The 25,252-nt window shown below is 35.7% G+C and overlaps 1 protein-coding gene across 42 annotated transcripts in view; it reads left to right on the top strand.

Moving 5' to 3' along the window:
• The window catches only part of ZBTB20 (zinc finger and BTB domain containing 20), a 753,858-nt gene that overhangs the window by 203,311 nt on the left and 525,295 nt on the right, over positions 1-25,252 (top strand). For 27 of the 42 annotated variants that reach the window (XM_072723877.1, XM_072723729.1, XM_072723898.1 and 24 more), the window contains one exon: positions 4,291-4,336. The gene's annotated coding sequence lies outside the window, so the exon portion shown is untranslated. Of the gene's footprint in view, positions 1-3,902; positions 4,046-4,290; positions 4,337-16,258; positions 16,322-25,252 lie in introns of those variants that run through there. The other 15 variants (XM_072723979.1, XM_072723962.1, XM_072724020.1 and 12 more) reach the window with 5 other exon arrangements.

The raw sequence follows: 25,252 nt of genomic DNA, 5'->3' as shown, positions 1-25,252 counted from the left end.
TTAATGATAGAGCACTCAGCTCGGCTCAGTAGTGGGTCTAGAAGTAACACATATGAAATAAAATAAAAATATTTTGGTTTACAAATTGTCTTTTCTCAAAATAGGTCAAACTTGAAATGTAAAGCACTTAAAATTATCATAAGGATGCTCACTTGGTCACTGGGGAAGTAGTTTATAGTCTAAATGTAGGTTCAGATCTCTTTTGTGAAGCCACTGGCCCCTGCAGACCCTGCTGAGGCCCTTTACAGTGCCTTAAATGAATTAGCTATTCGATTTATTAATGGCCCATGAGGCACCACTGAGTGCCCCCCTCTTCCATCTCTAGCCAGGCCTAACCAGTATGGAGGGAAGATAAACTTTGCTGCACTTCACAGCACAGAATTGGACTTATTCAGTTCCCATTGGGCAATACAGCTGTGCCAGCCTAGGAGTAAAAAGAACTTAACACAAATCCTCTATAGTATATCCCCATCTGGAATGGTGCTGATAGCAACTTCACCCTCATGTGACCCAAACCATTCTAGGGATTATGTCATCTGCATGGGATTCCGAAGACACCATTTAACAATTCTGGATCTGTGCTGTCCTCCAAATCAAAACAGAAATAAGGACTGTCAGAACATCATTATTCCTTCACTTACATGTTCCAAACCTGGACAGAAAAATGGATTATAATATTTTTTTACTTCTATATTCGAACCTTGTGTTATATGTGAGCTTGGGTTATTTGCAGGGTCTCTTTAGAAAACATAAAAAGGTGATTCTGCGACTTGTGATTAACTGTTAAGGAGCCCACAACACCTTGGTCTCTTTCCTGTTGAATAATTACGTTTATTTCATCCTTATTTTCATTTTTTTTAGATTTATTTATTTATTTATTCAGAGAGAGAGAGAGAGGCATAGACACAGGCAGAGGGAGAAGCAGGCTCCATGCAGGGAGCCTGACGTGGGACTTGATCTCCGGTCTCCAGGATCACACCCCGGGCTGCAGGTGGTGCTCAACCGCTGTGCCACCAGGGCTGCCCCTCATCCTTATTTTCAATTCCCTGACTGTAAAGTATGGAAAATAAGCCTTTATTTTTCACTCAGAAAAATGGGCACTATCGCTGTACATGTTACTATGACCATACTGTCTTCCTCTTCAATAATAGAAATGGTGCTTTAAAAGGCTGGTTAGGGTTGCTTATTGTGGCTATTACTATTGTTGCTGATTCAAGAAACATCCAGCACCTGACTTGGCTCTACAGCGAGCTGTGGAACATAGAGTGATATCTTGAGTAAGCCATCTTTCTACATCCTTACTGCCTGCTTAGGTTAGCACTTTAACTTAAAGGGACAGATATCCTCTCCTTTTTCAGACGACCAGAGCAGTACTAATAGCTTCCCTTTAATAATGCTCACTTTATAGCAGGCACTGTGCCAGTTCCTTTAAATGCCTCTAACAGGTAATAGACACAAACGATCCTAGAAAGATGGGTAACATGATCTTCATTTTACAGACAGGGAAAATGTCACCTGCTCGAGACCCCACGATTGAAGAGAGAGAGCTGGAATTTGATTCCAGGTTTATCTGATGGCAAAAGCCAATCACTTAACCACAGTGCTACTTTGTATAACTGCTGCTGTGCCGAACTCTGTGAGCCACAGATCTGCAGATCGTTGATTGCATGAGTAGCTTCTCTTCCTTCTTGTCACCACTTTGCACTGGCTTACCATACTGACCAAACCTTAGAACCATTGCGTGTCACTTCAGAGGGACAAATCCTGGTTACATTATGATTACGGGCCAAAAGGAAGTTGAACTGCTATTGAAAGAAGCATCACTTTACCTGCACCACAAAAATGGTCTCACCCACTCCCATCACCACCTTTGGTTGGTTGGTGATCCCCTCAGTGTTCTTCTGTCCACTCCTGTCTCCTTTCCTTTCCCTGGTAGTGTCATAACAGTGTCTTTGGCAAGGTTAGCAAGTAACCACTTATTTACTTTGGTCGCCAATAAATAACAATAGCCTGTTAGTAATTGTGCATGTTTTATGTAGCCTTAGATAATCTAAGACAGGCTTAGACATCTGGCATCTGAGGTGGGATTAATATGCCTTCATACCTGGTCTCCTTTATATAATTCTCAATTAACAAAAAGTCGATCATAAAAGAAACAAACTCAAATAATTAGAGCATTTTATAAGTGATATACACGCATGTACTCATGACTTTTTCTTGAATGTTACCTAAATATCAGTTTCTGTGCAATAATATGAAAGAATAAGCTTGATATATGGTTTCTTTTTTTAAAATGTACCATATCTGTCACAAATACCTCAAACGGTATTGTTTGCATCTTTATGTGAGCTGTATGTACATATTTTTTTGTTTTGCTTTGTTTTTTGTTTTTAATACTTTATCTCTTAAAAACAGTTTTGGGTTTCCAGCAAAATTAATAAGAAGGTATATGAGCATATTTTTTGCACTTTAAATAGTTAGCTCTATGAGGGTAAGGTATGTTCTGTTTTATCTTTTAGCATATCATAATGCCAAATACAACACTTTGCATGTACTAGATGCTCACTAAATATTGTTGACTTAGTGAATAAATTAGTCTATAATAGGTTGAACAGATTTGCATTCCTAAATTGTTCTTGCCATCATTTCACTCTGCATAATTAAAGAAGTTTAACTAAGATGATTAAAAATGTGTTATTGAATTACTGGTGTAGATTCTAAAGCAGTGGGATGAAAGAGACCCTGGCTGTACCCCTCTGAGGAAGCAGGGAAGATGAGTTTCTCACTGTAGGTATACTTAGTGGATTTTATTGTGACTGAATTAATTTATTTCACTTAGGAAGGTTAGATTTATGATTTCCATATGGCAGTCTAGAACCTGCCAGCTAATATTTTTTCCTATTAGAAAAGTAATGTTTATGTAGAGCCTAACTATATGGAAAAGTAAAAAGCAAACATTAAAATTATCTGTAATCTAATTATCTAAGATGCAATCATTCTCCATATTTTTGTATGTTCTTTCTGGGTTTTTTCCTCATCTACACAGTTTCATTATGTCCATGCAATTGGTATCCTATATGTTTATATAACATTATACTACCACAAGTTATTTTTTGAATTGTTGCAAAATATTCCTTTCTATGATGTGTGCTATGCTTTATTTAATCAATTTTCCATTGTTAGACATTTAGTTTGCTTTTAGTTTATTGCTATCACAATAGTTATTTCCTTTGTAGATTTATGGTTTTCAGTCATACAAAATAGATTTCTAGAACTAAAATTACTGAGTAAAATTTTTGAACTTATTACCTAGAATTTCCTAGAAATTTCCTAGAAAATTTTTAGCAATTCACAGTCCCATCAGAAGTGCATGAAGATGGTGTTTCATTGAATCACCATCAAAATTGATTATTTCCTTGACACACTTTGAAGCAAGAGTGTAGACCTACTAACTTTCATGTTACCTTCATTAACTCTGCTTAGAAGTATATAAACTAAACACTTAAGTTTGCTTTCAGAAAGAATTATGGAATATTTTTAAGGGTCAAAGTAGCCAGAGGCCGCAGGTTGGAATACAATTTCCACCTACGTACAAATATGTTTCAGGGCTAATTGAAACTCTGCAAACTTTGAGCTGGATTTACGTTGCCTTCTGTATTGATACCTACTTTACCTACTTCACTGGCAGTTTTCTCAAAGTGTGTTGGGCTGAGGCATTATATCTGGTATTCCCTCTGGTAGCTAAGCAATCTCTTTTCTATTTGCTGTTGTAACCTAAAGTTAATGAACATTCAAAGTTTACTTCTTATTTATTTATTTATTTATGGATGTTTGTGGACAGCTCCACAAAAGCACCTTTCTTCCTCACCGGTGTTCCATCCAAACTGAGTGCAGATGAATCTGTGTGGTTTCATTTTAGAGAGTAGCCGTCATGTTTGTTTTAGGAAGGCAATAGTGTTGGAAGAATACCAAAAAAAAAAAAAAAAATCATTTTTAAGTGTTTGCTTCGTCCTCTGGTGAAAGCATTTTCGTTTTAGGGGCCGTGGTGAGTCTTAGTCCCTTGCTGGTATTTGTTTTTGATAACACTGCTAAGGTCTCTGTGTGTGTTTATTCACACGTATGAATTTGGGGTGGTCTGAAATATCCTCTGGGGAAAATATAGATATAAAATTATTCACCTCTTTAAAGACTGCTGTCTTTTCTACTCTGCAGAAACTGCCTCAGCACAAATACTGGCTCCAGTTAGAAAATTAATTTTTACTTATATGATACGTTTGTTTTGCATTTCAGAGTACCTGATAAATTGCACGTCCATCTGTGCCCCATAGCTGCACAGGTATGTATATGAACCACCTATAGTTATGTAAATCTATGTGTTAACTGACAAGTTACTACAGTTTTGTGTATTAAAATTGCTTACAGATTTCATAATGTGAAAATGTTAATTTTTGAGCACTTACAAATATTGACAGCTTCCAAGAAGAGTGCATTTTATACATACCTTGCATTTCACTCTATTGTAAAAATCAAATAAACATTTCTAAGATCTGATGAAGCAGAATGATTTTAATTACAAAGCATTCATCTGGTGAAGAGATTAGAGAGTGTTTCATGGAACTGTATTATTAAAGCGACTGCTGATACGGGGTCAGAGTCTATTGCAGAACCACTCTTTTTGACATTATTGTTTTATTCTCAAACTTTTTTCTTTTTTACCGCTTTTGAGTTTATTTTCTGTGGTGGTTGTTTTAGGTAAGGAGTGGTTGCAGATGTACTGTCTGCTGCACTGTCTCAAGCACTAGAGGAATGGGAAAAAAAAAATGTTTGCACCTGTTTAAAATCTCAACTGTGCGGTGTTGTGGTTCCTGGGCAACAGGCAGGAATTCTCAAAAGCTTGGTTGCACCTGCTCAATTGTTTCTTGCAGCTGTGTCATATGAGCGAGCGCACAGAGAAGCTTGTTAGCAGTTTGCTCTAGCCGTTACGTATTTTGTGTACTCTGAGTTTGAAAGATTATAATTTGATGTCGACCTTGAACTATTACATTGTTTATTATGAAACTCACTGTTTTCTCCCAATCCTTTGATCTGAGTCTCAAATATATTTTTTTCTAATAGCTGTTGACTGCCCTAGATAATGCGCATGTTAACTCCCCTAAGGGATACCTGGGGAAAGTAGATTTCTCTGGAGTACTAGGTGGATAATCATTTTTGTCCTGGTAGAGATATTTTGTGTTTGGCTCGGTTTCACCATGTTGGCAACCCCACTATGTGAGACTGGATGTACTTATTGATCCATTTAGCTGAACAGATTTGAAAGCATTTGGCTATTAGTGGACACATGGGGCATATTCAGAAAATTTAAGTATATATTGTAAGATAATTTCTTGAATTCTGCATGTGTCTATTGCAGTTGAGTGGAAGTGAGAGAGGGAAAAAAGTAAAACTTACATAATGGTAGTCTTAGAAAAGGGTCTAAAATCCCGATGTAGGGATCCCTGGGTGGCGCAGCGGTTTGGCGCCTGCCTTTGGCCCAGGGCGCGATCCTGGAGACTCGGGATCGAATCCCACATCGGGCTCCCGGTGCATGGAGCCTGCTTCTCCCTCTGCCTATGACTCTGCCTCTCTCTCTCTCTCACTGTGTGCCTATCATAAATAAATAAAAATAAGAAAAATTAAAAAAAAATAAAATCCCGATGTAGATTTTAAGGCTGGAACATTAACCTTTACTTTTACCAAATCCTTGTCACCTGGTATTTTTTTTCCTCTAAGTGTTGATCTCTTAGATGTTAATAGCTCTACCCACTTTCTGAAAAATATCTACATTTTTAGTATAGACAAGCTATTAGAGACCATAGCTTGTACTAATTAGGTCAAGTTCTTTAAATGCAATATGAAAAGTGGCAACTTATATAACAAGTATTTAAATAAATAATTTATTTGGTAGTCCCAAATTCCTGATGTTGAAAACTTATTCAAACAACTTGCATTATTTTCCTTAATAATGCTATCTTAATAAAAAGTTAAGGAGTTGCCATTAATATTTAGTAACACATAATCTTAGAGCTGGTGTATCTTTTCTTTTTATTGATCCATTTAAGCTGTTGTTTTTCTCTTAATCACTGTAATATAAATTTAACCTCTTTTGGAGTAGGAAACACAGGTACTGAGCTATGTAGAGGATTATCCACAGCCTTTTAATACAATGCTTCATACGAAGTAGGTGGTCAGTAAATGTTGAATGAATATGTACATGATTAAAATATGTCTGGAGTTGTATTAGAAACAGAGGACTAGGGAGTCCTAGAAATCTGTTACTTGTTATATATTCTGGATGGGTCTTTGGACTTCCTTTAGTTTTCATACTGCTGATTAGACAGAGATGAGACTACTGATAAATTCTGTCCTTAAAATGAGAAATGAATATGTAAGAATTGATCCTCATTATAGTCAAGAATTTACATCACACTATTTGCAATATGCGTTATATTTATTTTTACTATGAGAAAAGTCTTTATAACTATTTTTCACACAATGCTGAGGTATTCAATGACTGAGTTACTTGTCACTTTAGAAATACTTTGCAGCATAGGAATAAACCAATCTTCTGTGTTATATGATCAATGCCATAGGTATTCCTGAGCAATCACTTTCTCTCCATTTCTTCCTCTCCATCTTCCTGTCTGTCTCTCTCTCACCCACCCCTCCTCTTTCTTAATCTCTACCTCACTGTATACACAAAAATAAAATGTATGTTAACTTTCTTCAGGCCAGATAAGATCAGATTATATTAAAAATCTGTAACTGTTTTTGCTAAACATAAGTAATGGGCCTTGTGTTTACTGTATACATGTTTATAATTATGGTTTCTGCTATTCACTAAATTCTAACTGTAAATAAGTAGAGATAAAGCCAAGTAGGGGTAAAGTCAAAATAGGGTAGTTAAGACCTGCTTTGGATAGGCTCTTCTAGAAATCCATCCTGTGCCACATGTGACAGTCACATGACAATGGCAGAGGCTGCAGAATGTGCCAGTATCTAGTGAATCAAAACATTTTGTTTAGGCTTCTCAAATTTCGATACCACCAATTATTGTTATTCATAGATACTGTTAGGCTTGGAAGTATCTTTGTTCTGAGAACAGTTTTTCCTTCACCTTAGTTTATACCAGTGAGTGAGAGGCCAGTATCAAGGGCATTCTTTTTTTTCCCCAGAACCTTAGTGTGTTCAAATAAACTATATTTGTTTGTTAGTCTCAATATTTGAAGTTAAAAGATGAGGCAAGAACATCAGTTAGCTAGAATACTAAACCAGATAACTGTAGCTGCTTCACTGACTTGTACCAGAAATTATAGTATAGAATCCCCAGGAAGGAGAAGTCGCCAAGCCACAGGATCCCTGGGCATAATTGTAGATTTTTCTGTGATTTCAGGATTAAAGATATAAAGGAAGAAAATCAATGTTTATTAAGGATATAGTATGGCTAAATATGCTTCTTTTTCCCCTTCCTTCCCTCTCACCCTCCCTTCCTCATTTTCTTTCTTCTTTTTATTCTACACAGTAAGTGGATACCTACTATTTGCCAGACATGGTGTTAAGGTAAAAGAATAAAGCAAAGTTCTTGTTCTCAGAGAGCACACAGACTGGAACGGGAAACAAAGATATGTCAATAGAGCTTTTTTTGGTTTCACCACTTACTATGAGTATAGACCCAATCAACTTACCTAATTTTTCTGTTCCTTTGTTACTTCTTTGGAAAATTGGAAAAATAATAACATCTACCTCATATACTGTTGTGTCAAGTTAAATATCAGGCAACACATGTAAAATTCTCAGTTAGGTGGTTTGCACATAGCAAGTGCTCAATAAATGTTAGCTATCCTAATATTATTCCTATCACTACCACCACTGCTATCACTTAGCTACTGAGGAAAGATCATCTAATTGCCTGAGACCAGAGATCCTCACTTGAACATTGTCACATAATTTCTTAGAGGTTTTATCCGATGCTACCTCTACTTCTTATAGGTTAAAAGAGATTTTAAATGTCATAGTGTTAGAACTTTATGAAACCTTAATAGTCATCCATCTAACATCTTTATTATATCCATGGTGAGGAAACATGCTCAGAAAAGTTCATGTACTTGTCAATGATATATAGTCTAGTAGGTGAGAGATACAGAATTTGAAACTAGAGCTCTTGATTCTTGGTCTGTGTAAGATACCTCATGTGGAATACCTTCCTTCTAGAGATTTGAGAGTATATCACTTATCTCCAGGAATTAAATGGACTATGCCAAGTTGCTGGAATTCTAATCATAAAAAAACTATCACTGTACTGAATCTAAAGGACCCTCAGGTATTCTTATAATGGGATTAATTTGATGGAAGTTTATTGAAGTTTGTGTTTGTGAATAATTGATTTCTTCTTAAGGAGAATAAACTGAGTCAGGTTTAGCAAGACATCTACTATCTATGTGACTTCAGATGTTTTAAAGGAGTCTATGAATTGCAAATACCTTTTAGGATATCTGGACTCTAAATCTCTTGCCTGAGTTTGAATTTAGGAGCTTTGCAGTCCAAATGGCCTGCATTGAAATCCCAGTTCCACACTGCAGTAGCTATGTGACCTGACCAAGGTTGCCTAACCTTACTAAACCTCAATTTTTTGTCTAAAATATGGTGATAAGAGCATCTATCTTTTAAATGAGAGATGGGAGGATTGAAGTTAATTAGATATGCAAAATGCTTTATTTGGTGCACAACATTCATTAGTATTCCCTACAAATTAATTTTCTTCTTTCTCCTTTCGTGTGTGCGTGTGTGTGTGTGTGTGTGTGTGTGTGTGTTTAAGATTTTACTTATTTATTTCAGGGAGAGAGAAAGAGAGAGCAGGCTCAAGTGAGGGGAGAGGGAGAGGGTGAGAATCCCAAACAGACTCCCTACTGAACATGGGGCTTAGTCTCACAACCCAATAGATCATGACCTGAGCTGAAGCAAAGAGTAAGTCGCTTAACTAACTGAGGCACCCAGGCACCCCTAGACTTACCATTTCTATAGAAGACTGGGGCTATTTAAAGAGAAACATAAGATGAGGATAATCACATCCACCTCAAAGTCTGTGATTATGAAATGTACCTTTCAATGGAAGGGCTCTTGATACAACTCCCAGACAACTATCACCCCTCTTTTGAAAGTCAAGTACCCTTAAAACCAATCTTTTGCAAACAATGAAGAACCCATCCTCCCCAACTGAACCATGTATTCTTACATGCATCCTAGTGAACTAGGTGGTCCTATTGAGAAGGTTGGCACAATTAAGCAGCCTCAGATTTAGGGAACATAGTTGGCAATGAGTAAATGGCTGTATAAATCTTTCTTTTTTCTCCTGGGAAGGGAATTAGTGTGGTAACGTGTTCTGATACTCTCCTGTGCAAACTCCCTCAACAGTAGAAAAGTGAATTATGAATTTGTGTGTATGATTTTCCCTTAATTATCTTTAATAAAAACTAGATGATCTTAATTATAGTAAACCAGTTTTTTTCCTGCCATCCTGTTTATATTGTAGCAGTATCTGCCTGAACAGCAATCAGAAAAGAAGGGAAAAAGCACAATATGTGGAAGAGACTATTATTCAGCAGAGTTCATAAAGTTGTCTTGCCTAATGTCAAGTGTCTAGCTTTGACCATGATGTGTGAAGGTAAACACTGATGATTAATAAAATCTTTAATTATTTGGGTATTAGTTTGCTAGGCTGCATCACAAACTAGGGAGCTTAAACAAGAGGAATTTTTGTTCTCACAGTCCAGAAGTTTGAAATCAATGTTTTGGCAGGACCAGTTCCTTCTGAGGGCTGTGAGGAAAGGATCTGTCCCAGGCTTCTCTCTTATATACTTAATAGATGGCCATCTTCTCTCCCTGTCTTTATCATCTCTTCATGCTTATCTGTGTGTCCAAATTTTCCTTTTTTATAAGGATACTCATCATATTGGATTAGAGCCCTCTCTAATTATCTTATTTTAACTTTATTACTTCTGTAAAAACCCTATCTCCAAACAAGGTCACATTTTATGGTACTTTAGTTAGTACTCCAATATTTTTTTTTTCTTTTCTTTTGGAGGGGAGGGCTCAATTTAACTCAGAACAGTTGGGTTAACAGTTAAAGTTTACTGAGTGACTTTTGTATTACAAATGTTTTATATGTATTATTGATAAGCCTTACAACGATCTATTAGGTGGATATTATTCCTTATTTTGCAGGTGAGAAAACTTAAACTCAGAGAGGATTAGCAATATCTCCAAGATTACACATCTAGTACATGTCAAATTGCTAATATTTGAACCCATAGAATTTCAGGCTGCATTTTTAATGGATGAGCTTCATGACAACGTGGTCAAAAGCCTCCAAAACATTTGTACTTTAGGCATTCATTTAAGGTTCTTTTTTGGGGGGAGGGGAAGGTGGTCTTCATTAGGGCTTGTGCCAATGAACATTTTATCCATCAAAAAATGGTGTATTGTGCTATTGCTAAATGCCCAGCATTGCCCTACATCTTCACTCCTGAATGTTTTGCTGATTATTGTCTTTGAAGGCTTAGTGTTTTCATTCTCCTGCACCTGATGAAGCTTTTGGACAGGATGGATTCTGAACATAGACTACATGGGTTGATTCTGGCCCCAGTTTGTGTGGATGGCACTGAGAGCCTAGTCATGCCCAGCGTCTGCTACTCAGCACATGTGCCCTCTGTTCTCCTTTCTCTCTTTCTTCTCCCTCATCTTTGTTTTTCACTCTTAACAGGTAGTTTGTGATTTTCTCCCCTTTTTTTGCAGTCTCTGCCATGAGTGATAAACATTGAAAGGGATGAGGTGTGAAGAATGACAGAATAGGAAATATCTCTGCTTGTGTGAAAGCCAGTGCCTCTGCAGGTGTTTACTGTAAACTGGCTGCAGCCTTGTTACTTATTCAAACCAAAGAGCAAGGGTTATTGTGTACCTTATTTAAGTTTCCTATCTTACCAATGGAACAGTTTGTTTCTGACTTTGAAGTTTTAAAGCAGAACTTGCTCATGACCCAATTTCACTAATAATTCTCTTAAGTAACCCTTGTACTCATTTATAAGATATTTTTTCCACCCACTGTCTGTCTACCCTGGTTTAAAAATTTTATATATGTACTTTTAAAAAATTGATTAGCTGGAGAGCTGCCCATTCCTCTGTGCTGTATAATAAGGATTTAAAAACTGCACACTGAATTCTGTATAGTGTAATTAAAACTGACCCACATTTGGACCTGAGTACACCAGGACTTAGCCAAACTTGCCATGAGCTGAGTTCTGGTGGCAGATGGGAACTAATGAGGACACACTCCACTCCAGAATTTCCCAGCTGCTTGGCCCCTTTTTGTACAAACAAGGTTTGGAGCGAAGTCCGGATCCCAAGAGCATGTTCTGTAAATGTGCTGTACCCAATGATTTGGGAAATGTTCTCACAAAATCAGGCTGTTTCAAGGTATCCTTAAGACCTCAGCTACTGTCAGATTTTAAACATGAAAATTAGAAGGGGCCTTTTGTGCTGGCTCCAACCAAGTGAATTAATATCACATTCCCTGTCCCCCCACTCATTTTTTTTTCCTGTGCCTGGGGATAGAATGATCATTCATATCCAAACCTGGAGATTTGCAGGTGGTTGTCTCAGGACAGACTGGGTCTCCTCGCAACCTATGGATCTCTTCAACTGGTTTGATGTCCTGGGACTATTCAGGCAGATGTAATTGAATCAGTTTGAAGCAGCTGTAGCTGGCATGTGGTCTCTCAGATTGCTAGCACCTGCTTGTTTTTTTGCAACTCACTAGAGTGAGAGAAGTGCCAAAACCAGCATTGGTCTTGGAGCAGATAAAGCACTTCAAACCTATATTCCATTCTCCTTCCAACCTAACCACATCATCATTGGTGCCTGAATTAATAAAGCCCCCTTTCATGATTATGTCTGAGGTATACTTTTCCTTCTCACTCTTCTCAGTATTGGGATCCTGATCCTGACAGTACTGACCATGCGAGTCCAAAAAAATAAGGGAGTATAATGGTGATCAGGTGGCTTTGGGGCTCTCTTATCATTAGACAACTGGGTAGCCTGTGGTTTGCAGAATCATTTAAATGAACGCCCCAAATTCATTTGCTGTTCCAGCACAGTCTTATTGGCACAGAGAATGAGCAGTTAATGTATAACAAACTGTGAGCTGTTATGGAATATGATAAATACATTTGCTTAGCAGGGGGGAATGTAAAATGGAACTATTTCTCTAATGTAACTCTAAACTAATCGACATGGATTTCTTCAACACTTATTATGTGCAGGAAGATGCAGTCTACTAAAAAAAGGATAAAAATTCTAGGACATACTAAAAATATAAAATATATTTTAAAAGACACAGCTTTGGAATCTTTAAAAAAGGTTTAAATTCATTTAAAAATGTGTATTTATCTTCTCTTTATCCCACTGTGTTATTTGGTAGGCATATATTTAACCTTCAAATATTACCAATTTTCTAGTGTTTCATTTGAACCTAGAGATGACAAAGACTATACATTTACTTAATGTTTATGTTATGGTGTTTTTTTTTTAACATGCTTTTGGCATTGATAATCTTTTGAGAGAAACCAAGAGACAAGATGAGTTTGTGAATAATAGTAAAAAGAGTGAATGCCAAAAAAAGTCATTTCACTATCATCAGCAGATGCCTACTTTACAAGGCATGCCTAGATGCTATGGACATAAAGAGTTATATATGGTCCTTGACTGTAGGAATCTTATGGGATTCCTGAAGAAACATGATATAAATTTAAAAATAAAATAAGGCACTCTCAGTGTTAAATGCATCCCGTAGACCTGAATTTGGTATCAAATGAATGTTGTAAAAGTGAAAATAACAGCATTCCTGTAAAATGACTGCCCTGGACCACATGTCCTGCTCCCCCTCAGTGCCCATGAAGGACATCACCAACCCATCATGGTTCTCTCTGCCACTAAACTAGAACTTGATCTAAAACTCCTCCTGAAGACAACACTTTAGACAATCATTACCAATTGATGGAAGTTGGATGTAAAATGAAACCCATTTACTATTGCTGAATAAGTCATTAAGTAATAAAGATAGTCCATGGAGAGAGACATCTCAGTGAGCTGCAAATAAGAAATGGGACTTGAACCAGGCCTTGAAATAACATGAAACATAGGACATAAGACACTTGAAAGGAGAAAGGAGATCATTTTCAGTCTGAGGAGTCGTATCAACAAATGAGTTAAGTATGGAATTGTGTGATTATCAATGATAATGAATAGTCCTCAGTTGTAAATATGTAAGTGCTTATGTAATTTTTAGTTGAACGCTTTTCTTCTTTGCTAGACTACAAATTCCATAAAGTACGATATTGTTGTTTATTTTAAAATACCTTCTCAGGGAGAACTTCACAGACTTCTCCTATCTGAATCAGGCTGTACTACATTTCTATAGGTTCTTATTTTTTCCCATCACAGTATATAATTCACCTGACAGTTTGGGGAGCACCTTCTTACTGCCAATATTCTATATTTAAAATTGAGGCTGAATCAAAGATGATTTTGTTCTCTATAAATTTATGTAGCAACAACGATTTTTCAAAACCTGATTTTTATTTTTATAAATACTGTGGCACTCTCAACACTAATTTGGGAGATTTTAAGTTTTTAATTTTTTTTAACTTTATATTTTTGGAGGAGACTTTTATTTTAACTATAGGATTTAAGAATTTTGTTACATATTCCTCAGGCACTGGGTGGCTCAGTTGGTTAAGCTTCTACCTTGGCTCAGGTCCTGATCCTGGAGTCTTGGGATCAGTCCTGCATCAGACTCCCCTCAGGGAGCCTGTTTATCCCTCTGCCTTTGTCTCTGACTCTCTCTTTCTGTCCCTCATGAATAAACAAATAAAATCTTAAAAAAAAAGCAATTCTCTTTCTTTTGAAGTATAATTATCTGATATTAATAATTTATATATCTAAAGTAATTCTTTTATATTATCATTTTTGTTTTTTATATTGATCAATTTTAAACATTGCCTTTTTATGTTTGATTTATTTATTCATTCACTCATTCAGTGGAAATTATTTAGCTATTGACATAACTGTATTCACTTTCCATCTGATTATATAAATACCTTAATCATCTTGCTGAGCTCTTAAAGTGTTAGGAGACCAATGTCTCTGAAAACAATTTGAATATAAATAGACTCATCTTTGAGTTGTTAAAACCATTTTTTCCCACCTTTAGAATGTTTGGTGACTAGAAGATTGATCAGAAGGTTGGCTTGGCTAACTAAAATGTATTAACTACAGAAACAATTTCATTTACTAATAGTTACTGCACATCTCTCAGGTTAAAAAAAGAAGAGGAAAAATAATAATTGATCTATACTGTTTTCTATAAGGATAATTCCTTCAGTATTTCCTTCTTTGAACATATAACATTTAGTGATGGATATCTACATGTGCCATCCATATGATTTTGACAGTCTTTAGGGCAGTTTTTAAAAATAATTTCTAATTTTTTAAATATATGCATTTCTGTGTATTTAGGGTAAAATGTGTGAATAGATCTTTTATCATTCAAAATATATTTTCATTAAAGTATTTGAACTTAAAAAAAAAAAAAAAAAAAGGGATCCCTGGGTGGCACAGCGGTTTGGCGCCTGCCTTTGGCCCAGGGCGCGATCCTGGAGACCCGGGATCGAATCCCACGTCGGGCTCCCGGTGCATGGAGCCTGCTTCTCCCTCTGCCTGTGTCTCTGCCTCTCTCTCTCTCTCTCTCTGTGACTATCATAAAAAAAAAAAAAAAGTATTTGAACTTTTCACACTATTTGCTCTTCTTGGTTTTTGTTAAGAAGATCGAAATAGGGGATCCCTGGGTGGCTCAGCGGTTTAGCACCTGCCTGTGGCCCAGGGCATGATCCTGGAGTCCCAGGATCGAGTCCCACGTTGGGCTCCCTGTATGGAGTCTGCTTATCCCTCTGCCTGTGTCTCTCCCTCTCCCTCTCTCTTTCTCTGTCTCTCATGTATAAATGAATAAAATCTTAAAAAAAAAATATCAAAATAGGATTGCACTATAGGTCATAACTTTTTAAAGATAAAAAATGTGAGTTAGGGTCTTTTGAATTTTGAGATTTAAGTAAGTATAGAAACATAATGCAGTATACAGGAAAAAAGAAGTAAACTGGAAATTACCTAAAATGTTGCTTTAATAATGTCTTAAATTTATATAGCAAATTGTATAGCTGAGTTCAGTCTTACTTTAAAAAATGTTTAATTTTGAGTAGTAAGAGACAAACAGAATTCGTAATCATGCTGATTTGATGCCTCAAGCAAAGTAATGCATACTCACTAGTATCTTTACCAGTGTCAGGATAGGATATACTCTAGGCCAAAAGAAAATTTATTTTTCCCTTGTGTATTTGTCACTTGATGTCATAATTTCCATTAATCAAAATGGGCATATTTACTTTTTGAATCCAATTCTTCAACAACATAAATAATTTTTAATTTGCTTACTGATTTAAGTGATATTCATTTGGGGCACCTGGGTAGCTCAGTCTTAAGTAGTTAACTCTTGATCTCAGCTCAGGTCTTTATTTTAGGGTTGTGAGTTTAAGCCCTGCATTGGGCTCCACACTGGGCATGGAGCCTACTTAAACTATGTTTGCTTAAGTGATATTAAGAATACCTCTGCTATTGATCATGTACCATCATAAAATAGTTATTATTTGTTCAAGTCTGTATTTCACTCGGGATTCTAAAAAATATAAATGTCATAATTTTCTTTTTTTAGTATTTATTTAAAATTTTGTATTTTTTTTTTAAAGACTGATACCTGTTTAAGACCTGTCTTTGACTTTCTTGAAAGCATGGGATTAGAAGAGGTTACATTATTTTGTGATAGCATCTATCTATAGGATTTAAGAGGGAACAACTCGAAACAGAGGGCCAAATCCCTTTTAAAGTTGATTTACTACTACTAGCAAACTTCATTGCAACCTCCCAGTAAGTTTTCTCTTTGATCTTTCCATACTTAAATGTTCCTATCAGTCGGAGACTTTGATGTCACCATTTACACTTATGGAACTGCTGTGTCAGCTTCAACTTTGTTGCAGTACAGAGATAGCCTATTAATTCCTTAGGAAGGCTGTAACAAATTGCCACAAACTGGTTGGCTTAAAACAAATTTATTTTCTCATAGTACTGGAGGCCAGAAGTCCAAAAGCAAGGTCCAGAATGGCCATACTCCCTTTGAAGGCTGTAGGTAAGAATCTTTCTTGCCATAGTTTCTAGTGACCCCCTGTATCCCTTAGCTTTTGGCAGTATAACCTCAAACTCTGCCTCCATCTTTACATGGCCTTTTCCTCTGTCAGTGACTCTCTGTTTTCTCCTTTTCGTATAAGAACATCAGTCATTGAGTTTAGGATTCACCTTAAATCCAAGATGATTTCGTCTCAAGAACCTTAAACTAGTTACATCTGCAAAGGCCTTATTTCCTAATGATATACATATTTTGAGGAATTAGAAAGGCATGAAATTGTGGGGAACACTATTCAACCTACTATAGAGAGTAACCTTATTTTTCTATAGTAAATATCTAAATATCTATGGAAGGCTTACTTACATAGTCACATATTAATACTTTCTTGCTTCTGTAGTTGACAGTTTTTCTGCTCAGTATTGATAGAATACTTGTTGCCTTAACACCTTAGTATTTTTTATGGATTTAATTGAATCACGAGTCATTCTCTTGCATAGTCTTTTAAACTATTAGAAACTTCTCTTTATTATAAATATTAAACTTGGGGGATAGAATAGGTAGTGATTAACAGGGTTACAGTTACTCCACAGATGCAGGGCAAAATTCAAACCTGACTTTGGCTTTTTTATGAAGCCGTGTGTATTAAGATACCAAATATCTTGTGAAGTACATAAAACTTCTAAAAAAGTTTATCTATAAACTAAATCATTAGTTACAGAAAATTTTTTCATAATGGTCTTTAGATTCTGTAGGCCATGTATGCACCTGAAATTTAGTGTTGTAGAATGACAAAGATGTTGTGCTAGATTTTAGCTGTTGAAACCATGAAACTTATCTCTCTGTTTAGCATAGGCAAGGTCTTTATTAGAGAATTATGAATCTGGGTATCTATAGAAATACACCTCCATTAAGCGATAACTGGAAGTCAGAGGTTCCAGAATCAGACTGAAAAAGCAGGGCTCAGCTCAGAAAAGTCAATTTCAAACTTTATGTAGCCAGTTATTGACTGACAGAATTGAAGCTCAGCTATGACCAAATGAAACACCTCCATTTTTTTTTGTACTTCTCCCAAGTTGATTCTGAGGTTGTTCAAAGTGTTTTTTGTTTCATATAAGGAGTAGACTACTATTACGGTAGGAGTTGACAGAGGGAACCGTTCCTAAAAGAATTGGGATAGAATTGGAAGCATTTTTTTGCCCTTTCCACCACATGATTACGAGATATTACAGGTGAGTTTTCTTGTGGGGTGGTCAAGGGTGGGCTTTCTGAGGAAATAATACCAGAACTGAATTAATCTAAATTTGATCTCTGTATTCTCACCGGTTGCTCAGGATTGTGCCCCCAAAGTATATATGTATTAGAACAGAGGGAGAAGGGGATGCATGCCCTGTCTGTTAGCTATTAACAATGTACAATTAGGAGGTCAGCTTCAGGGACAACCAGCTGATGCTCCTCTTTATCTTGATAGTAAACACAGTAATAATAGGCATTCAGAAATGAATGAAAGATGCTCAACTGTATCTCCCTAAAGTTGAACAAACTTATTATTTGTGAAAGCCAAAATTAATTTGGCCACAGAGAGACTGGATTCATTGCTACTCTTAGCTGTCCTCGTCAATTCCATTGCCACTCTGGTGCAAGGGATTGGTAGAACTACAGGGATTCTTGAATCATCATTTCCCTCTTTGGCAAATAATGTTTTCTAGGAATAATATCACCCCCTTTCCTTTTTCTCCGTGTATCCAGGCTGTAAATGAAAGTGGAAGGTCAAACTTTAGATTTATTTATTTTTTTTAAGTATTAGTTTCATGGCAGGCCAAGATTAATCACAGAACTTTTCAGGAATATGTAGTTAACTTTCCATTTGAGGTGAGCACAGGAAATCTGTTCTTTTCATCCTTTCATCTTTACTTTCATTCTGAAGTAGAGATTTCTCCAAATGCTTCATTCAAAATTAAATTGTTTATCTCTAACTAGACAAGGACGTGTGGTGGTAAATTATTGAAATTGATGAGATTTGATTGAATTTTCCTGAGTTTAATGTGTCTAATCAACATTGCACTCACAGCACTATTATTTTCTTATTGCTTGCTGCTGTAACAGATGACAGCATTACCATGACCCACGCATACGATATGAAAAAATACACAAGGAAGTAGACAGTCCACTGTGGGCATTTGAAAAATGGAGCCAAATGACATTTTCAGAAATTATTAAGATTTTAGATGAGAGGGCTTAATTTTTTTTCACTAGAGAAACCAAAAAGTCTCTTAATATAATTTTCAATAGGCTTTACTTTCATTCCAATTTATAAACCAAATTATGATGCAATTGATAACACAACATTATTATCAGTTATACCATTGAATCATGGTTCTGTTCTTGTCACAATCATGGAAGCCAGAAATGGAGGAACAAACTACTTTCTTAGAGAAAACACAGTGTGAAATTTCCACTGTGTAACTTAAGTGAACATATTATTTGTCATCCAAACCATGACTGAGAGGTTTTGCTTTTATTTTTGAGATGTTTTGCTTTTAAAAACACAATCCAAATGACACGAATATTAAGTCACAATGGAAGAAGGTAATTATCGTATCAAAGTTTAAAGGAGCACAAATTAAAAAGGTTCAGAGCACTTCCTATAACTTGAGAGCATGCATTAAAATGTTTTAGAATATCACAAACTTCTAAAGAGTGCATATGGCAATATATAGCTGAAATTATAAACCATTTTGACATTTTGTTCTACTCAAGTTGTGTATTTGATATCATATATCAAGGGTAAATTCAAGAAAATACCTGGGCCAAGGTTAGAAGTTGGCAGTAAAGTATATAAGAAATACATTTCTGGATCAATCCTGTTTGGCATGTTTCAAAACTTTGAGACCTGTTGAGGCCCAGAAGCACTACTTGGACAATGAGCATATTTAGTTTATTCAGCTTGTCAAATTTTTCAGCATTATTCATTATTCTCTGTCACCATAAAGACATGACTACAGTCTGTCTATAAAGTACCAAATAGAGATTTGTTAATTGTAGTAGCTATAGATGTTCAAAGTAGATAGTGAAATCTCAAACATGTTTTTCCACTCTTCTATAATGGATTCTTAAGACATAAAACTATAACCTGTAGATATATAAGATAATTTACATACTACCTTTCTAGTGTAATTCAATTATTTTACAGAGGAGGAAATGGAAACAGTGAATAGGTGCAATCAAGTACACGTGAGGGATCTAGTGATGAGGTACTCTACTTCCTTAGAGGGTACTTTTTACCATTTCTCACTATACTGAACAATTGTCTTTGCCGTTTTTATCTTAAAAATACTTGCACATTGTAAAAAACTTTTGAAAATAAAAGGCATTCAAGGATATGAAATGAAAAGTATTTCTTCACCAACTTATAGTGCTATTACCAGAAATAAACAGTTTCAAGTGTATTTGTACAGAAATGTACCAAGATACCTCCATTTTAAAAACAGAAAGGAAAAGACAAATAAAATTGAAGAGATAATCATACCATTAAAGTTATCTTTATATTTTGTTTTGTTTTCTAATGCCATATCCCAGAGATTTTTATGGTATTTACACTATAGAGTATTATGCTATATCATCTTTTTTTTTAGATAGCTGCCTAATATTTCCATTTTATAGATATAATAGAATGTATTTAACCCTGCCAAATTTATGGACATTTGGTTATTTCCAATTTCTTTTCTACTCAGAAAATATTGCAATAAACAACCTTCTAAATATATTTTGTACTCATTTTAATGTACATAATATAATTTCCTAGAATATTTGTATAATTAAAATGTTTACAGCTATTAAAACTTTTGCCTCATTAATGGTCTAATATATACTTCTATACAATAGTGTATGAGAATTTCTGCTTTCCACAGCCTCACCAAAACTGAGTTTTAACATCTTTTTTCTAATCTGAAAAGTGAAAATGATATTCTATTGTTATTTTGATTTACATTTCTTTATTTATGGGTTGGATTAAAAACACGTTTAAAGATTTTACTAGCCATTTATATTTCTTTTTCTGTGAATTGGCTATTAAGTATTTCTTTAATTTTTCTATAGAGGTTCTTTTTAATCTTCTGTTGATTTGTATAACCTCTTTGTGTATCAGCAGAAAATAAAACTTTATGTAAGAGATGTTTGAACTATTTTTTAGTTTTTAATTTGCTTTTTGACTTTTACTATAGACTTTTTATGAGACTAGTATTTATCAGTCATTTCCTTTGTGGTATAGAAAACTCATGACAAAATTACCCATATATATTTCTAGTACACTGGTGATTTAGTCTCTTTTAATATTTACATATTTAATTCAACAATTTATTTTTGTGTATTATATATTTTAAAAATATTTAATAACACTTATTTTGGGACATGAAAATAAACTTTATTTCATTACTTGAAATGTAAAAGAATCACATTTTTCATCCCATGAACTTTTTAGCAAGAACAAAGCACTAAGGCAAAAAAAAAAAAATGCTGGAATAAGAACTGAGATGTCACAATTGGCATATTTTTCTTTTATTTATCAATCACTGATATCTATTGTTTATGACATAGGAAAATCCCAAGAAACTTTTTTACTTATGAGAATAAATTATTGTATTTTGATAATCTAAGCAATGATTAAATCAGTGAAAGCATCATAGAATAAATCAAACCCCTAGCGAGATACTTTTAACAGCAATTCCAGTTCATATGGTAATGTTAATTTTACTTACTTAAGAGAAGCACTTACTTATCAGTAAGACCTTATAACTTTACAAATAAAATCAAAATGTGAATGTTGTAATTTAAGCAGGATGCAATAGCCAGGTGATAAATAGATATGTTTGTACCTTGAAAAGTTCACTTCAAGTCATCCTCATTACAGAAGGGCAAGGGCAGTTATTCATTTGGTTTTCTAAGCTTTAAGAAGCGACTTGGAGACTACCCAGGCTCTGATGGCTGACATTTTTGTCAAGTTTTTAAATAAGTAAAGGATCCATTCAGCTAGAAAAGTGGAATATTTAGCAATAAAAGAATATTATTCCGTTTAACATCTATTCATGACTGGAATTGATAAGAAGAGAGGTGAGGCCAGATGAGATGTGAAATCTAAGTGAGGGAGAGGAATCGGGAAATGTAATTTAACTTTTTCCTGCCGTTTATTTTTATCTTTTTTTTTTTTTTTTTATGATAGTCACAGAGAGAGAGAGAGAGAGGGGCAGAGACACAGGCAGAGGGAGAAGCAGGCTCCATGCACCGGGAGCCCGATGTGGGATTCGATCCCGGGTCTTCAGGATCGCGCCCTGGGCCAAAGGCAGGCGCCAAACCGCTGTGCCACCCAGGGATCCCCTGCCGTTTATTTTTAACAGAGTATTTATTTTTTCAATTATAAAAGTAATACACCAGCATGGTGAAACTATTTGGAAAACACAAAAAAGCAAAAGACAATAAACTCACGCTTGACATTACTATTCCCACTTAGAAGATCAATATTAACATTTTGACATGTGTATATATGCGTGCATACAAAACCGTAGGATTATACTCTGCATGATTGTGGATTCTGATTTTTTCAACTAGCAATACATTGTGGACACTTGCTTGTGTTAATAAATACTTTTTCTGAGGCATGATTTTTTTATTGATTATATAGTATTCCACACAATGGATGTGTTATAACAATTTAGCCAGTCTCTTATTCTTGGACATGTAAATTGCTTCCGATTTTTCTCTATTAAAAATAACATATGAAGAATATCATTGTGCACACATTTTCATGAACATCTTTGATTATGTACCTAAGATAAATAACTAAAAGCAAAATAGTTGAGTCACAGAGATATGCAACTTTCAAGCTTTTGATGCCTTTACCTATGCCACTTACATGTTGCTGTGGCTTCACCAGCAGTCTCTGCAAGTGCCTGCTCATATTTTCATCAGCTCTTGATGTGTAACTTTATATGGCTCAAAGAAAGCTATCAGTGGTCTGAGAAGGATGAGTACAAAGAAGTAGGAAGAGGTCAAGCAGAGTTAAGTAACATTTTTGTCTGGGAGATGTTGCTGGCTGTCACAGGCTATGGAGCACAGCTCCAGAATGAACTTGCATTTTCAGAAACGGCTCAGACTGTTAACTTGGCACAGTTGAAATGTCCTTATTTGCTTTGAGGCAGTAGCCTGACCCCTTAGGCACACCCCATGTATTCAGTGATTGAGACCACTTACTCATACTAATCATGGCACACAGAAAATACATAAAAGATTTGTATTCATCACTCAATATATTTTGCTCCTCGAGTGTCATGAAACATTCAGGGTATATTAACTGGCAAATGCACACCTGGAGTACGTTACTTAGCTTTAGAAACTGCTAATTTAAAAAAATCAAATATTTAATTTTGAAGAAAAAAATCAGTTTTGGATTTTGAGCATATATATCATCTTTCATTTTGGCCCAATTAACCCAGCAGGTGTGTGCAAATTAGGTCACTACTTTGTCACCGTGGTAACATGCTTTGGGGAGGTGGATCTTAACCACCTCCAGCACAGGTGATGTTGGCGGAGTTGGTATTAAGAGATGCTTTACAAACAAACAAGGCAGAGTTTAATCTGTTAAAGTGTAGAAAATAGGTCTGGTGCCGGGTACCAACAGATAGTGTTCTATGACATGGGAAATAAGCACAACCTCAAATTTATATCAACAAGAGAGATCTAGTGAGCCTTAGAAACAGAACTTCCATGTTAAACTTAACAACCCCTCAGGAGGTGATTGCCTCTGTCTGTTCTAGAGCAAGGGGTGTGGGGTGTCAAGGTCAGTTTCCCTGGAATTTCAGGGTGGTTTTAGAGCTAAGCCATGGTTTTCAGAGGATCATCAATACCTACCTTTCTTCTCATTATAGGGACTAGAAGCTAGTCGGTACCTAGGGGACGATGTCTAATTTTAAAAGGACAGGTTAAAAGGACAGTGTCTGATCATTTCTTTTAAGTGCTTTTGGATCATTATTCAGAATTGCTTATGGGTTAAGAAGTTGGCAGACTTGGTCTATGCCAGCACTCCAGCATTAATACAAGTCTCTAACTCAGGCTTCTTCTCACCAGGTGGAAAATCAGACATGCTTCAAGATCGCTGGTAGAGATTGTGCAATCTGTTTGGCTGCTGAAGGTTCCAAACCATGTGGGCATTCTGCAGCCCCACAGAGTAGTAGAATTTCTTCACTTATCACTGACAAGTTCACACCTCTTTTGGTCATTAAAATTGTAAATCTGCATTATCAGATGCAGAAAATAGGACACCTAATGATATTAAACATATTTTTAAAAATGCCTCTTCCATGACCACTTCCAGCACCCACTTATGGATTATATTTCCATTGAGCCTCTGGGGCAATTCATATGTGGCTTTATGTTTTTTTTTTAATTTGTCCTAGTATCTTGCCTTATATCTGTATCGTTTGTTATAATTTTGAAGCATTTTTATATACCATACTTTATATTTTTGTGGTATTTTACACATGGCATTTCAGAAACTCGAATCCTTCTCGTGTTTATTTTCATTGGTTGTGACCGCAGCTTTATTACTTATTTCATGTGTTTTCCATAGTTAATATTTACAAAACACTGAACAAACTCTTCAAGATTGCTTTCTATAATCTCCCTCTCCAAGCGTCAAAGATGAGAGGCACAGAGAAGAGTCATAGTGACTTACCCTGTGTCACAGAGTATAGGAATTCATTTTCAAATGAGGATCAAGGACCCCAGGTTTACGGTTTGTTTGTTTTCTTCTTTTCTTCTCTTTTTTAAATGTCGCAGTAGTCTTCTGGGTTTGGAGATTTACAGGGGGGTGGCGTTGCAAAGTGGAGAGACAGTTGACTCAACTCTTTATTTCTCCTTTGGCGTATACCCGCTGCGTTCAGGTCCTCTTTTCCCATCTACTCCCCAGTGGGTGCTGGAAACCATTTCTTTTGAAGAGTTGGTTCATAACATAAAGACCAGAAGTCCCAGTAAAATCTCTTCTTACTAAGGTATGGGTATGCATTTTTCACTGGAGAACAGGATGTCATATCTACCCCGTCCATTCCTGGAACAAGGCAGGTGGCAGCACAAATTAGCATCGGAGCAGAGCTTTATCACAGCAGAATCCTAGGTTGTTTTAGGAATAAGACTCGAAACAAAAATATGTGAAGGGATTGAATCCATCAAATCTAATAAAGGAAATTGTAGATTCAGGAAAGTTAGACCCCTGAATTGTAGTAAGCAAGCTGGGGAGGAAATGGGCAGTTAAACAAAGTAGTGCTGTATCTTTCATTGTTTGATGAAATAATTTTTGCCCCTTTTAACTGGTATGTTGAAAAAAAAAGCCTGGTATATCTGAAACAAAGAGCTTACACAGTCACTGAGCTGGTTGGTTTTTATACCTTCCTTTACTGAGTATTGTCCTTCAGTACAATACAGAGCCATTTCTTTGTTCTCACAAGCTAGCAGTTAAATTGTATGTAAATGTATGCAAATTAGATGCTGTCTAATAAAGAGAGTCATTAGATGGAAGAAATATTTAGTTTAGGAAAAAAAAAAGCAGGTGTATTGTGTAAAAGAAAATGTAAGGCTACAAAAAAGCCCAAACTTTTGTGGACAGTTATAGAAAAAAATTATTAAAATAGATTTTTAAAAGACTTACGTCTTCCTGACCTTTCCTTTGTGCTTACATATATGTGTGTGTTTTTTAAATATTTACATATAAAACTAGGGGATTGGCTTCTTTCCCAGAATTACTGGAAGCACCTTCACCAGGAACATTTGGACTTGAATAATCTCCACAGCAGCATTTTCTTTCTTGAATTAAATGAATTGTAAAATGGATGATTGGCTCAGGAACACTGACTGCTTATGTGGGTTCCTTTCCTTTAGATTGAGAGGCTT

The sequence above is a fragment of the Vulpes vulpes genome, chromosome 1 (assembly GCF_048418805.1).
Source record: "Vulpes vulpes isolate BD-2025 chromosome 1, VulVul3, whole genome shotgun sequence".
NCBI lineage: Eukaryota > Metazoa > Chordata > Mammalia > Carnivora > Canidae > Vulpes > Vulpes vulpes.
Note: the sequence above shows the minus strand (reverse complement) of the source record. Positions and strands in the feature narration are given on the sequence as shown.